Source organism: Giraffa tippelskirchi, chromosome 6, assembly GCF_054371585.1.
Source record: "Giraffa tippelskirchi isolate mGirTip1 chromosome 6, T2T-mGirTip1v1.2.pri, whole genome shotgun sequence".
NCBI classification, from domain to species: Eukaryota; Metazoa; Chordata; class Mammalia; order Artiodactyla; family Giraffidae; genus Giraffa; species Giraffa tippelskirchi.
The window spans coordinates 158,416,330-158,429,204 of record NC_137280.1 but is presented as its reverse complement, the minus strand read 5'-3'; the positions used below and the strand labels follow the sequence as shown (position 1 = coordinate 158,429,204).

Below are 12,875 nucleotides of genomic sequence, written 5' to 3'. Positions count from 1 at the left end.
GAGACATTACTTTGCCAACAAAGGACTGTCTAGTCAAGGCTATGGTTTTTCCAGTAGTCACGTATGGATGTGAGAGTTGGACGGTGAAGAAAGCTGAGCACCGAAGAATTGATGGTTTTGAACTGTGGTGTTGGAGAAGACTCTTGAGAGTCCCTTGGACTGCAAGGAGATCCAACCAGTCTATCCTAAAGGAGATCAGTCCTGGGTGTTCATTGGAAGGACTGATGTTGAAGCTGAAACTCCAGTACTTTGGCCACCTCATGCGAAGTGTTGACTCATTAGAAAAGACCCTGATGCTGGGAAGGATTGGGGACAGGAGGAGAAGGGGACGACAGAGGATGAGATGGCTGGATGACATCACCGACTCGATGGACATGAGTTTGGGTAAACTCTAGGAATTGGTGATGGACAGGGAGGCCTTGCGTGCTGCGATTCATGGGGTCGCAAAGAGTGGGACATGACTGAGTGACTGAACTGAACTGAACTGAATCTAGAAAAAACTAAGAAAATAGCAACATAAGATGATTATTAAAAATTGTGGAGGAAAGGGAAAGAAATCCTGATTTACTACATTATATAGCTATGAATGAGCAAACTCCAGGAGATGGTGAGGGACAGGGAAGCATGGCATGCTGCAATCTATGGGGTCAGAAAGAGTCAGACACAACTTGGTAACTGAACCAGAACAACAATAGCTATGAATAGTGTTTACACAGTGATAATAATGTTAATACCAAAGTGGGGGTATAAATATAAATGGAGAATGAGAGAACAGGAAGGTTGTGCAGGTGTTATAGGGGCATGAAGAGGAAAGTGAGCTACATCTTCAACTTCCATTGCAATAGATCTGTAGATAATACCTGAAACTGTGAAAACAAGAGGCTGTGCAGTGTGCTATTTGGATTCACGGAGGTAAATATCCAAAACCAGCCCCAAATGGTGGAAGTGCTTTTGGAAAAGAGAAATTAGAACAGTGAGAGAGGGGGCAGGATACTACCATTTCTCCATAACAAGGCTTATAAGTCTATTTCATATTTTAAACTGTGCATATATGACTGTGATGAAATATACAAAATAAGCACAAGCAGAAATTATTAGACGAAACAATTATTTATATAACTGCTTTACTTTCATTCTAGATACACTATTTAATTCCTTATGTATGTTCACTCTACAGCAATGTTCATTTTGTTGTTGTGTTTTAACATCAAGTTTACGAAACATAAACATTAAATAAATTTTTTCTTTCCAAGCTTTCTCTTTAAGAAGTTAGACATTTAGTCCAAAGTTGTTGCAACTACCTGAAATATTTTTGGAACTGTTTTTAGAATTTGAAAGCCTGTGGCAAACTTCTTTAAATAACTTCAAAGGTGTCAATTCATGGATTTAATGTTTTGAAAGAACCAGAAATCATTTGAAATCACATTAGATTTGAGTGGTCAAGCTAGCTAAAGCTACTTTGGGTAAAAATCAAGGTATGAAAATAACCTAATACAACTGACTTTTTTTGGATGGCTTATAAAGTAACTATAAAGTGAAGTTAAAATGGGGAAGGATTCCAAAAGTGTATTGTCTTTGATGCATAATATTTATAATATGTATATGAGGTGACATTTTTAGTAAGGTACTTTCATAAAGAAGTTAAGGATATTCTTCATGAAGCACACAAACAAAAATCTCTATTAGAAACCTGCAGCCGTGACTTTAGGGGGAAAAGGTCAAATGAGATAATACTGCTTAAATGTGCTTGGCATTCTCTCTCTTCTAAATCCAAGTAGGACTGACCCACCTGCTGAAGTTAGCAGAGAGTCTTATATAACCATCATTTATTTTCTTCTCTCCAGAAGAGATATGACTAGAAGTAAACCTGTGCCTTTGAATGGACTTCTGCCTGCTTCCAGGTTAAGTTTTCTAAGACAAGTGCAACAATTGCTGTCTCCTGAGCACTGGTGTTGCTGCCTTGGTGAATCCAAGACCTCCCTCCCTTACTTCAGTGACGAGTGATATGGCTAATGTGGTGTCAGAAATACCTAACTGAACCTTACCAACAGAGGACCTCTGATACCCCATAGGTGATTTTGATCACATTCTCAATTGTGGGGACCTTATGGGCATCCAGCTCTTTCTACTGGTAAACTTTTCTAAGCTTAAGAGAATATTACCCAGGTGTATGAGGAGACTGCCAGCAGCCACTGTGCTTTCCTCTTGGGCAAAAAAAAAAAAAAAAAAAGGACTCCATTTCCCATCCCATCACGTAGATAGGTTAGCTAATGAAACATGAGTAGAAGAAATATATATCTCCCCAGGTCACGCTCCTTCTGCCATCTGGACACAGATAATGAGGAAGTACTAGGGGATGGTAGAACCAGAAAGGAGCCTAGGGTTCTAGATGACTGCCCATAGTGGAGCTGCCCCTGCCAACCTAGCAGCTGCCCTGGACCATAAAATAAAGAAGAAATACTTTCTTTAGGGAAATTTGAGTATATACTTTAAAAAAAAAAAAAAATTGAGAGTCTCTTTTTACTGTAGTCTAGTCTGCACTCACTAGTAAACTGGCTTTTCACTTGGAATCAAGGACCTAATTTCTGACCCTTGAGAGCTTACAGATGAAAGGACTCCTCTTAAGCCAGAACTTCCTACTTGAAATATGAAAAATAAAAATGTGTGCTGGTTTTAGTTTTAGATAATACAGCTCTAATTGGAAAAGCATTTTAAAATGAAAGATACATTACTTAGAAGTAAGTTTTTAAATGAACAAACAAAAAACAAATAATTCAATACATTGCTCAAGAAATAAAAGTAGGCTATAATCTCAAGAAGACATGACAGAAATATAATTAATATAAAAGAACTGTGTAAATTGATGTGTTCAAGATTATCAGAAGAAAGAGTGCATTTACACAGGGGGTTTGGTTGAAGTAGGCTTTAAAGGCAGCAGAAAAAGGTAAAGAAGCCCCTGTGATTTGCCCTGACCAGTGTAATGTCTTTTTTTTAAGATGAAAGTGAGATCCTGAGGTCAGAGATTAGCAGGCAACAAGGACACAAAGAGTCTAATGATAATTATAATTAAATAGCTCTGACTTAGAAAGAAATAAGAATCTCTGGGTAGAGTGACAGCAAAGAAGTAGGGGAGAGAGCGGATGGCCAGTCAGTAGAGGAGGGGGAATGTGAAAGTCTGGCTTGAGGTTACTGACACTGTTCACGCCTCAGGCTCCCTGTGCCTTCAGAATGTATTCTACATGAAGCATAAAGCCAAAAAGCAGTGGGTCTTATTATTGTTGTTTTCTTTTTTTTCTTCCAGAACTCCTGCTTTTTTCAGTAAACTTTTTTTTTTTAATTTTAGAATACTTTTTAGCTTTACGAAAGAGCTGTGAAGATCGTATAGAGAGTTCCCATATACTACACACCTGATTTTCTCTATTAAACTCCAATACTTTGGCCACCTGATGGGAAGAGCTGAGTCATTGGAAAAGACCCTGATGCTGGGAAAGATTGGGGGCAGGAGGAGAAGAGGACAATGGAGGATGAGATGGTTGGATGGCATCACCAACTCAATGGGCATGAGTTTGGGTAAACTCTGGGAGTTGTTGATGGACAGGGAAGCCTGGCGTGCTGTAGTCCATGGGGTCGCAAAGAGTTGGACACGACTGAGGGACTGAACTGAACTGAACAACTTACATTAGTATGGTACCTTCCAAACAGTTAGTGAACAAATATTGATACAATATATTAAAGCAGAGTTCATGCTTTGTTAAGATTTCCTTAGTTTTTATCTTGTGTCCGTTTTATGTTCCAGCATCCCATCCATGGTAGCACATTACATTTAGTTGTTGTGTCTCCTTAAGTTCTTGTTGGCTGTGATAGTTTTTCAGATTTTCCTTGGTTTTCGTGATGTTGATAATTTTGTGGAGTACTTGTCAAATATTTCGTAGAATGTCCCTTAATTAGGTATTAGTCTGATTTGTCTGGTTTTTGTTTTTATAAATAGACTGGGTTTATGGGTTGGGGAAGGAAGATCACAGAGGTAAAAGGTTGTTTTCATCATGTATTAAGGGTACATACTCTCAGTGTGACTTATATCTGTTAATCCTAACCTTGATCATCTGTTTGAGGTGACGTTCATCAGGTTTCTCTAGTCTAAAGTTTACTCTTTTCCCCACTTTCCATACCGTATACTTTGTAAGGAAGTCACTACACCTTGTTGTTGTTATTCGTTCACTCAGCCATGTCTGACTCTTTGTGACCTCATGGAGTGCAGCACGCCAGGCTTCCCTGTCCATCACCAACTCCCAGAGTTTACTCTAACTCATGTCCATTGAGTTGGTGATGCCATCCAACCATCTCATCCTCTGTTGTCTCCTTCTCCTCCTGCCTTCAGTCTTCCCCAGCATCAAGGTCTTTTCTATTGTGTCAGTTCTTTGCATCAGGTGGCCAAAGTACTGGAGCTTCAGCTTCAACATCAGTCCTTCCAACGAATATTCAAGATTGATTTCCTTTAGGATTGACTGGTTTGATCTCCTTGCAGTCCAACATGGCTCACATTTAAAGAGTGGAGTGCTATGTTCCATCTCCTTAAAGGATCAGAAAGACGAGTATCTGTGTAAATAACTTGGAATTCTTCTGCACAGGAGATTTAGCTATTTCTTCTCCTTATATATTATATTTATATAAGTATAATTAGTATGGACTCATGGCTGTTTATTTTGTGCTGTTGGTTACAATCCAATACTATTATATTTATTTAGTTGCTGAAATTTTTCCAGTTTGGCCATGGGGAATTGTTTCAGTTAGCTCCTGTCTCTCCTTGATATATGCTCATTATGTCTTTTTTATTTTGCTTTTGTTTTCAGCACTTCCTTTGCTTTTGAGCACTGTAAGATGCTCCAGACTCATCTTGTGTATTTCCTGTCTGCCCTGTCTGGGAATTGGCAGTTTTTCCAAGGAGCCTTGGTTCCTTTTATTGGAATGGTATTAGAAAACATGATCTGGGCACTAGGTATGTTCATTTCCACTGGAGTGTCCTTGCTCTGAAAGAAAGTGAAGGTCACTCAGTCGTGTCCGACTCTTTGCGACCCCATGGACTATACAGGGGTCATGTACTACACTACTCCAGGCCAGAATACTGGAGTGGGTAGCCTTTTCCTTCTCCAGGGGATCTTCCCCACCCAGGGATCGAACCCAGGTCTCTCGCATTGCAGGCGAATTCTTTACCAGCTGAGCCACAAGGGAAGCCCAAGAATAGTGGAGTGGGTAGCTCTAGGTTTTCTTAAATAACAGAACAAGGAAATACATGTGTGTATACTAACCCCTGTATATGTACCTATCTATAAATGTCTCTCTATATATCCATCTGTATCTATTTTAAGCTTAATGTGCATTCATATTGAAGGCGCCAGTTCTAATGAATTAGAATCCATATAATATGAATGCATCACAATATGAATTACAATATGAATTCTCCCCTTGCTAATCTGAAACTTCCCATTACAACAGTGAGGAAACTGGCTCCTGCCATCCATTATCCTTTAACTTAACTGTTCAATTCTATTATACATGCACACTGGTTTCAAAATTGTTATCCCATACCCCCAGTGGAAACTTGATCAATTAGAATATAGTACTTATGGACAACTGCTTTTGCCTTTAGTCTTACAAATTCTACTAATTTCCAAAGTTTCTTAGGTCAGCAACTTATTCCTTGAGTACTGAACTTTTCAATACATTTGTAGTACAATTAAATTTTTGTCTCATGATCTTCATTCTATCCTGGGATCCTCTGACTTCCTAAATGATATTTTTAAGTTAAGGCTTATTTTTAAGGTTAACTCTTTGTGCTATGTAGTTCTATGAGTTTTGACAAATCCAAGGTGTTATTTAGCTACAGTCCATGGAGTTGCAAAGAGTCGGACATGACTTAGTGACTGAACAACAGCAACAATGTAGCCACCATTATGGTAGCATACAGAAGAATTTCAGCACCTTAAAATTCCCCTGTGGTTCTCTTAATCAACCCCTACCCCCAAACTTCTGGCAACCACTGATCTCTTCACTGTCTCTATATAGTTTTGCTTTTTCCAGAATGTTATATAAATAGAATCATACATTCTATAGCCTTTTCAGAATGACTGCTTTCACTCAGTGATATGTCTTTGCATGGCTTGACAGCTCATTTCTCTTTATTGCAAAATAATATTCCATTGTATGAATGTACAAGTTTGTTTATCCATTTACTTATTAAAGGACATCTTGGTTACTTCCAATTTTTTGTTAACTATGAGAAAACACTCATATACAGGTTTTTGTGTGGGCATGAGTTTTCAGATCAATTGAGTTAATACTTAGGGAGATGGTTTGCTGGATCATATGGCAAGACTAAATTTAAGTTTGTAATAAACAACCTACCAGGCTCCTCTGTCCATGGGATATTCCAGGCAAGAGTACCAGAGTGGGTTGCCATTGCCTTCTCCAAGTGGTATCTCATTGCTGTTTTAATTTGCATTTCCATAAAGATAAATGATATTTGTCTTTTTTATATGTCTATAAAAAAGCATTTTTATGTGTCTGCTTGCTGTCTGAATATCTTCTTTAGTCCATGCTTCTTTTTTAATATATTCTTTCTTTTGAAGGAATAAAATATCATCTTGTATATTTCCTGTACCCAACCTAGGTTCAGCCATTTTTGAATGGTTGACTAGATTTCATGTTTTTTTTTCAGTTACAGTCATGTTCTAATTTATCCTGACTGGTGTTTTCAGAATGCTCCAAATCTCTGTCTCACCTTTAGACATAGTATCTTGGATTACTTCTAATGCTCTAACCTCTTTCTTTAACTATGAATTTGTATTAGTTTAAATCTCAGAGGGCAGTCTTATTTCCAAATTCTTAAAATGGGAAAGAAAGAGACAACTTCATTGCTGCCTCATAAGAGTCCTACATCTCCCTTCCTTTAAAAGTATTATTCTATTTAATTATAGTTCAGTTCAGTTCAGTCACTCAGTCGTGTCCAACTCTTTGCGACCCCATGAATTGCAGCACACCAGGCCTCCCTGTCCATCACCAACTCCCGGAGTTTACCCAAACCCATGTCCATCGAGTCAGTGATGCCATCCATCCATTTAATTATAGCCATACTTCAAATATTTTAGAATTTTTTGATTTACATCATAGATCTCCTTTCATAATTTAAGCTTTTGTTTAGTGCAGTGGTTCTCAAACTTTGGTGTGTATCATGATTTCAGAGAGCTGAAAAACAAAACAGTGGTACAAGCTCATTAAGATAAAGACTGGGGCCTTAGCATTTTTATCAAGATCACCTGGTGTTGTTGATATCAACCAAAGTTTGAGAACTATAGGTTTGGTTTTTGGAGCTAAGGGCCAATCTAATTCTGAATAGAAAACACACAAACAGCCTGTCTAGACACTGATAACAGCTTCAGAGGATGTCCCTAACCTAATATTTCACTGGGGTTTTGTTCAAGATTTCTGTCTAGTGTTGAAATTAAACATCAGTAGAATATTTTTATAGTACAAGATGGTGTGAAAAACTGGTTTATTCTGTACAGTTCACCAAAGGAACATATTTAAGCCATCTGGACACATCATACCAGGTTTAAAGATGGGCACCAGAATTTGCATTTTAAGAAGTACAGTACAACATACAGGGTAGACCATCCATCCATCCTTTCTTATTACTGGTTCACTGCTCTTCTATACAATAAAAATTAAATGACAGGGTTTTTCTTGTTTGTTTTTTTTACAGTAAAGAATTAACCTAAATTGAGAAGACCAGATTCAACAATACAGCATTTTATAACCAGAAAGCAACTATTTCTCAGATATTTTTTCTTTAAAAACTCAAGTCTTCATGTGCTTTGTGTCCTTCTAAGCTATGGCTAATATTCAATGTAAGTTAAGATGGCACAATTCCATTCCAAAGAGAAAACTTCATCACATCAAAACATTATTTGCATATTCATAAGATTCTACCTCCAGGCAGAGACACGAGCTCTTTTTCTTGCAAACTATTACATCAATAGGAATATACAAATAAGCATCAAGAAAAATGCGAATAAGGATATTAAACGAAAAAATGTTCACTCACCAGTGCACAGTTTAATATCAGGTGGAGAGTATGCTTGCTTGATTACAAAGTAAATTTTAAAGGGAAATAATTATGTCCACTGTTCATATAAATATTTAATTGCCATTATAACTAATAATTTCTAATACTGATGAGTGTACTTCTGAGCAATTGTTTGAATTTACTAGAAAATATACTAACAAGACTTTTTGGAAAAATATATTTAAATTTTACCTGAGGGGCTATTTTTTTAATCAAAATAACACACCAAGGCTGGTTGAAAGCACTTTGCTTTTTCAAAGTTCTCTCCAAACTCAATTGTAACCCAGAAATGAGTATTTTCCCATGAAAATATAAACTGCTTGAACCACCTTTGCCAGAAACTAGATTATACTATTCATTTTACCAGTAACCAGTGGTTACTCTCATGAGATATTTCCTTAATTTTTTGCTGTGAGGATGATTTTATAATCACTACTAAGCAGATAAAAATGTTTTCATCCTTTTAAGAAATTTAAATTCCTCCTCTTAATCTTATTTTCAGTATATTTGGATGTATCTAAATTTTGTCAGTCAATCCATATCAGATAATTTCCATCTTCCCTCTAAATTAAAGGGATCTTATTCCTTCTATTTAATACTAATCCTGGAAAGCAAAAGAAAAATACATGTAAACAACCAAAATTTTTAATGGCTTTGATTTGTTAATGCAAAATTTCAAATATTTCTACTTGACCCCTCTGAAGTACCAACTGTTACATTGTGGGTGAAGCAAAGCATTTTGAACATCTGTAGGACACAAATCCTATTAGTAATGGGAGACTCTTTATAAATCACTTTTTGTGTGTAATACTTATAATTATTAACTGATTAGGAATAAAGGAGGTCTTCCATAGTTAAATAAAATGTTGACTTTCTTAAACATAATCATGCCATTCCAACAATTCTAACAAGTCATTTGGAACTGAGATTATCACAATTTCCATAAACAAAGGCTCCCTGAAGTTGCAAGTGGTTTAAGAAGCCAAAGGCAACCTGTTGCAGTTGGCAAAAATGATGACTTGTGAGGGCTAGGTCACTATTTATTGCTGTCTAGACTTAGAGTTTCTTTAGCCTTTCACTGTAACCTCAGGGGCTTCCCAAAGGAACCAGTTTGGGGGTCAGCCAAGTCCTTTGATTGTACTATCATCAGAATTGAGGATCAATAGGTGGGGATGCCATGCCTCAAGCCTGGAATCCATTAGAGAATGACCAAGAGCATTTCTGCACAGATTTTGAAGGCAGTTGCCATCAGGTTGTTAACTCACTCCCTAGTCTCAGAGCACACCATATTCTTTACACTGGTTCCTTGCAAAGCAGTGCAGGGGCTTTAAAATTCCACTTCTGACCCATAAGACCTTCAGTGATCCTGTTTCTGCACCCTGTACAAATTCCTTTTCCCATTCATACACTGCAGGTATGAGTCCATCACTTACATTTATTGTTATTTATTTAATCTATTACCTACACATATTGCTGCTGCTGCTAAGTCACTTCAGTCATGTCCGACTCTGTGCAACCCCATAGACGGCAGCCCACCAGGCTCCTCCGTCCCTGGGATTCTCCAGGCAAGAACGCTGGAGTGGGTTGCCATTTCCTTCTCCAATGCATGAAAGTGAAAAGTGAAAGTGAAGTCACTCAGTCGTGTCCGACTCTTAGGGACTTTAACTTTTCTTCAGTACACATCTAGAACAGTTCTCTCAATTTTAAGTTCTCATATTGATGCTAAGACTTTGATATATGCAGGCCGTGAGTGAGAAAATAGACTACATTTAACTTAATTAAATTCATATTGTCATTCTCAAATACCAATTTTAAAGGATTTGAATGTACCTGAACTGTAAATATTTTTTAAAATAAAATAACCAACTCAAATGATATGTGAAGAAGTAAATATCCAAAACTCTCATACGTATTTCAGAAGGAATAGAGTCCTCTAATGAGAGTTATTGTTGAAGCTGTGTTCTTGTTTAGTAGTTAAACCAAGTCATAACACACTGTAGGTCTTTCTTGTACATCCTACATTTCTCAGCAAGAATCCACTTTTTGCCTAACAACTTTATTATTCATTCAGGAAAGAAAAATGGCTTCACCATTGGTAAGTAAATTAAGTTAGCTTTAGAAAACAGTAGCCATTTCATAAATAAAATGGAGAGAGTAATTTTCATATTTATGTATCAAAAGATGTCTCAAGATTGCCATTTGGTTGCCTAAAATGCAAAAAGTTACTTTGTGAATAGTCATGTATGAGACTTTATTATCAATACAGTTCTAAAATTTGAGTTCTTTAATCCCTAAATTTGGAAAATACCAACTTGTTTGACCTAAGCACCACAAAAAAGGGGTTTGGTGTTTTGGTGCCAGAAAAAGAATGATTAGTTGAAGAGTAAAGATGATTTCTGAAACAAATTCAACGTATGCATTTGTGTGTATGTGTACTTACATGAATGTACATATGTAGTCATCAGTTACATTGAAAGAAAACACTGCTGACATTGATTACTATCCTTACATTCAGCTAAATCTGAAAATGTATTTTATAATCAACAACACATTTAGGAGTATCAGTGAGTGCAGTTTGGTTTGTGGCTTCGGCTCTTCTGTAGATCCTACTGCTCTTTGTGTCTTTGCTTCTCACACCCTGTCTACACCTCAAGACAGAGCGTTCTGACCACCAGCACCAGCATCCATGCATCATCTCCAGGTGGCCAGACGGGCAGAGGTGCAGGCTTATTCTTCATTTTGATTAATCTGCTGTATAGATAAAGTGAGATGATTGAAGAGTTGTAGTCCACTGTTCTCAAAATGTTTTCTGACTGTGTATAGGAAGACATGAAGAAACTATTTTTAATTTTTTAACTTAAAGGACTAAGATAACTAGATAAGTTAGTTTTGCCAAGAAAAAAAACAAACAAACAATTTCAGAGAATTATAGACTGGATGTTTTGTGCCCCACCAAAATTCATATGTTAAAACCCTAACTCCCAAAATGACTGTATTTGTAAATACAGCCTTTATGGAAATAATTAAGATTAAATGGGGTCAGAAGGGCACAGCCTAGCCTGATGGGATTGGTTTCCTTATGAGAGGAGGAAAAGAGGCCAGAGAGCTCTCACTTTCCTCCCTGTGAGGACAGGTCAAAAAGGTGGCTCTCTGTAAGCCAGAAACAGCAACCTCACCAGAAACCAAACATGCTAGCACTGTGTTCTTGAACTTTCCAGCCTCCTGAACTATGAGAAGATAAATTTCTCTTGTTTAAGCCACCCACTGTATGGCATTTTGCTGTGGCAGCCTGAGGAGACTAATACAGTCACTGAAAATATATTTCTAGGCACCCTGGGAGACAGTAGAGCAAGGGAGAAAGCAGAAGATTTGATTTGGCTTGACTATAAATTTATTACATGTAACAGATAATGGCTACCTTATGTGCCCCATACAAACTTAAGCAGATAGGCAGACCAAAGAAAAATCTTCAACTGTCAGTGAAGAAGGCAGAGTTATACCAGAAAATGGGACATTTAACAAGTTCTCTGGAAACAAGTCTCCTACTTAGATCCCTTTATTGATACACTGTACTTATTTTCTGAAATTGCCTAATTCCAGAAGGGAACCAAAAATTATTACTACATTCTACACAAATTTACCCTGTAGTCTTTTAATATTTTATCATTTAATTATTTTTGATAATATAATAAGCATCTGTGAAGCCCTACTCAAAATAAAATGTGGCATTTATATTTATTTTTAGTTGGAATACTTTTTGATTAAGTAGAAGAATATCAATATCCTGGGGTATAAATAGCTCTAACTGAGAGCAAACAAAGGCTTTCGGGTGCTATGTAGTACAGAGCCAATACAGTTATCATAAATTTCGCTTCTAACAAAAGACATCAGGGTTAACAAAATTGTTTAATTTGCTCAGGCAGGATGAACCTTGTGCCTCTGCAAATTATTTCATGAGTATTATGTTGAATAATGCTCTAGAGAGATACTTTTTTCTCCATTTATACCCTAGTAGGAGTTAGCTTCTAGTTTATTTCAAGTACATATATATGTGAAAAAGTGCTTGCAAATTAGAGGAATTATTGTAACACAAGTCTGCCTTAAGACATACAGGCACTCAAGTTAAACAGGAATTACGTTCTTTAGCTAACAGATTTATGGAATGTAATGAAATTTTGCTACTGGGTAGTAAGAATAGACTGCATAGTCTATTTCAATGGAGAATCAAAAAAGTAAGTAGGAGACAGTGTTGGGAAAGAACAATGAAATTGGAGTCAGAAGTCCTATATGACCTTGAGCGTTTGACTTCTCTAAATCTTAGTTTTTTCAATCTGTTACGTAGTCATTGTAGGCCATATTGCTATTAGAATCAAAGTATATAATAGATGTTAATGTATATTATGTCTTTCGAAGAACTATCTTAATTTAAAATGTTGTTTCATAAGAGGTAGGAGGCTACCTTACCAAGGCATGTGACATAGGGTGAAAGGAATATTTTGTGATGTATAGAGCAAGATGTGTTAATGAAGAAAGTCCTTGCTAAGAGTCTCTATAAACCCAGGTAAGTGTTCTGGAAACTGTTTTAGGGGAAGTGGATATATCAAAGCTTCTCAGTCACAGAACACATGAGAATCACCCAATTTTGGTGAAATTTACAATGCCAGGATCCTATACACCATGCATATTTTATTTAACAAAGTTCACAAGTGATTTTGTGAAACATCTTCATTTATGAATCGCTGGTCTTGAGCAG

General features: G+C 36.8%; 1 protein-coding gene across 3 annotated transcripts in view; it reads left to right on the top strand.

The window, feature by feature from the left end:
- Window positions 1-10,528, top strand: part of LOC145511643 (uncharacterized) — a 274,218-nt gene extending 263,690 nt beyond the window's left edge. Inside the window, exons 6-7 of one of the 3 annotated variants that reach the window (XM_081505244.1) lie at window positions 1,845-2,072; window positions 7,760-10,528. The gene's annotated coding sequence lies outside the window, so the exon portion shown is untranslated. Of the gene's footprint in view, window positions 1-1,844; window positions 2,833-7,759 lie in introns of those variants that run through there. The other 2 variants (XM_081505243.1, XM_081505240.1) reach the window with 2 other exon arrangements.
- The last annotated feature ends 2,347 nt before the right edge of the window (window positions 10,529-12,875 follow it).